This window comes from Ciona intestinalis, unplaced genomic scaffold, assembly GCF_000224145.3.
Source record: "Ciona intestinalis unplaced genomic scaffold, KH HT000899.1, whole genome shotgun sequence".
Taxonomy (NCBI): Eukaryota; Metazoa; Chordata; class Ascidiacea; order Phlebobranchia; family Cionidae; genus Ciona; species Ciona intestinalis.
The window spans coordinates 1-3396 of NW_004191220.1; the positions used below are offsets into that span (position 1 = coordinate 1).

Here is a 3396-nt window from a genome sequence, read left to right on the forward strand (position 1 = left end):
ATTTGTGTAGACAGCCTACAAGGTAAATCTTGTTTCAGGCCTAAAACTTGGTTACCAAAAGTTACCTCACTGGCCAACACTCAATAAAACAGGCAGCGTAAACCATACCACGACCATTAAACCACTATCATACACAGGTTGACGATTACGTTGATTTTTACATCAGCCAGCAACGACTGGAGCCTCAGATTCAACTTATCTTGTTTCTCTTGTTCATGCTTTGTCTCCACCCGGTGGCTGAACCTGGTAACCCTTCGTTCGTTGATACGGTAAGATGTCTATGCTGTTTTGGGTAAATGTTTGTGTGTTCTATATGAGTGAGGTTCAATAGTGAGGCTTGTAATATAACCTGGGAATTAACTCAATGTGCTACAACTGTATATGCATATCTGTATTTCAATAACACTGGTGAAGTGAAGTGCAATTCGAGATTATTGTTTTGTTGCTACTTTTCAAAATATGAAATAAATATAAGTATAATATATATAATATTAATATTGTTTTTTTACTCAATAAAGCTTAAACTCCATTATATTTCCTCTGAGCCCAAATTGTTTAAGGTATTTAAGGTTAATTATTCAGCACAATATCAAAGTGTCTGCAAAGTACCTCCCTTAAGTCAAACAAAATACATTTATATTATATATTGGAAAGGCTAAAGTAATTGTTATGTTAAGTAAAAGAAGGTGGAATGGTTTGTAATTCAAACTATATTCTAAACATGAATTAACAGTTAAATATGTGTAATAAGTATCTTAAATTTAAACTGTAAAACATGATGGATTTTGTGCAACCTTTTAAATAAAACCAGCATTTCCATAAACGAATGGGATCTCATGTTTTTCTAACCTGTTTATCTAACTTTTAACCTCCTATTTCCTAAAGTACATATTACTTTCAGTCACCAGTCAGTAGCGTTTTAACTACATAATTAAATAATTGAAATATAAATAGGGATATTTTTTACTCCACAGTGTATATTGGTTGGGGTAATGTCTGGTATCATTCTTGGACGAAGCCAGAGATCTCGTTTTCTTGGAATGTCAGCGTTGCTCGAAACGCAACCGGATATTAATCTCGCTACGTTTATGCAGCTTGCTTTATGCAGGATTGTAGTGGGTAAGTGGGACATGCTGTTTCTTTCTATTATTTTGTGTTGTTTCATTGTCATTATAGGGACATGACATGTTGCTTATTTGTGTATTATATTGTAACATAGAGAACCTCATTGATTGGTGAATGCAATATACTTTGGCTCTGCTTGTTTGTATAGACACCTAACAGTAACAGCAGGGTAAAATCTGTTAAAAAATGAATTTACATTTTACTTTGGAAACCTCTAACAATACGCACATGGCGTTGGACAAGATTAAATAAATTACCTTAGTCAGTGCATATTTGGCAGTTGTATTATTGAATACACATTGCATTAACAGTACTGTTATATGTAATACCAATACCATACTACATGGCCACAATAATTAATCCTTAACAAATTACTTGAGTAGGGAGAAATTGCTTGTTGTTTTGATGAATTATGATGTCATAGACTTTCTTTGTTCTCTTGTTACATCACAAGGAAGTACTAGGTTGCTGTTTCCTTCTATCTTGTCCTATATCCTGCTGTTAATTAAAATGTGTCTAAACATTTCTATGCGACGACTGCTGTTGCCCGCCATGCAAAGACAAATCTTGTTGTTCTGTGAGTGACTTATGTTATATTATTTGCCAAAAGATGTAACTTTAAATTGGTTGCATAACTTAATGGACTTACATATTATAGTAGGGTGGTGAAGATGGGACACATTTTTATTTTATTTTCTCGTCCCATTTGGTACTAAACAAAGAACATTCAAAGAATTATAAAACCGTATCCCCACGACTTTCATAGACCGTTGTTAATTGTTAAAATACGATCAGGATATTTAGATACTATGTGCTACATGTGTCCCGTTTTCCCCACCCTACTATATGTTTTGTTTGTTAAATTCAATATATTGTTTCAAGTGAATCGTGTTAAGTTATTAGGCTTGTGTTTATGTCATTGCTGACATTATGTGTGATTATGATGTCATAGTACTGGGATTGTCTCAAAAACGTGTTATGATAATCAACTTACTATAGATCAAGGCATAAGCTTATTGATTGAATAACCATCAATGCATATGAGTATCCAGTGGCGCAACCAGCGCGTTCAAAAGGGGGCTGTCATATTTACGTCTAGTCCACGTTTATCTCTGACGCGATAAAACACTCCCTTTATTGGTTGTGCACACGAATATATATTCTATTTTACGCGGTAAATTTAAACTAACACTACATTATTAAAAAGACGTATCTAAATTAATATAAACAGAGGAAACATTGTTGCAGATTTACGCATGTTAATGTAACGATTAATTTACGTCAGAATACCTTTGATAATCCATTACGATTGTTCCCATCACAAACGAGATTGTTGGTAAACAATCGTGTTTTATTTGCTCCCATAACGATTTGTAGTTTTTGTATGATTTCTGTTTCTGATGATTAGTTTAAACCAGTGCTTCCCAAACTATGGTATGCGAAGGCCTCCCAGGTGGTACGCGAGCACCTTATTAAGTTCACACCAAACGATCGCAAATGATCTTTTAGTGATTGTCGTGAGCATTATTTTAATCCACATAAATTACGTAGAGCGTGACATTCCATGCTATATTCCCTACACCGGTGTTCCTAACTTTTTAAACCTAGGCGTTGCTTTACGCGTGTACAGAATATTTTTGCAAGCCTATCTTATGCGCATGAAAAGGCAAATATTCAACCTGTTTTCAAGCACATGCAGGCTAAATAATCAAGGGGACAATCGCTAATATGACGCAAATAATCAACGTGTGAACTGCTATTATGACGTAATCAATTCCCGGGTCAAACAATCGCTATTATGACGCGATGAATCCACGTGTGAATCCCTACTGTTTCGTAATAATTATGCTGCTTGGCTGAGGAAAACACCGTAAATATACAGCAGTGCTACTTCTGGAACATATTTAGGTTGTTTATTACCGCGCCTGTTGCCCTGTTTAATAGGCAAATTACTTTTATTTTCAACTTTGAGAAAGGCAGTGCCAAGTTCATGCCCGCGGAAAAAATAGGTGTGCATGCGGTTTTTTATTTCACTATTTAAAATGAGTTGTTCACGAGCCTTTAGTAGTTTAGTATGTAGGTGGTTTGAGAACGCTGCTTGAACCAAAAAGTGGTACGCGAGTAGATAAAGTTTGGTAACCACTGATTTAAATGCTGATAAACCGCGATTATTATGCATTTTAATTGGTGCAAATATAAGTGCGAGGAGCGACGCTATCAGTAAATTGGAACCAACACAAATTGTAATATATTATTACAAAGTATCGCCCC

The 3396-nt window shown here is 35.1% G+C and overlaps 2 long non-coding RNA genes across 2 annotated transcripts; one reads left to right on the forward strand and one right to left on the reverse strand.

The window, feature by feature from the left end:
- The first annotated feature begins 106 nt into the window (after nucleotides 1-106).
- LOC113475554 lies at nucleotides 107-1064 on the forward strand. Its single transcript, XR_003397294.1, has 2 exons — nucleotides 107-269; nucleotides 975-1064. It is a non-coding gene; the product is annotated as an uncharacterized LOC113475554 (long non-coding RNA).
- On the reverse strand, nucleotides 1005-2443 carry LOC113475555. Its single transcript, XR_003397295.1, has 3 exons — nucleotides 2433-2443; nucleotides 2099-2114; nucleotides 1005-1139 (listed from the first exon to the last, which is right to left on the reverse strand). It is a non-coding gene; the product is annotated as an uncharacterized LOC113475555 (long non-coding RNA).
- Between the last annotated feature and the right edge of the window lie 953 nt (nucleotides 2444-3396).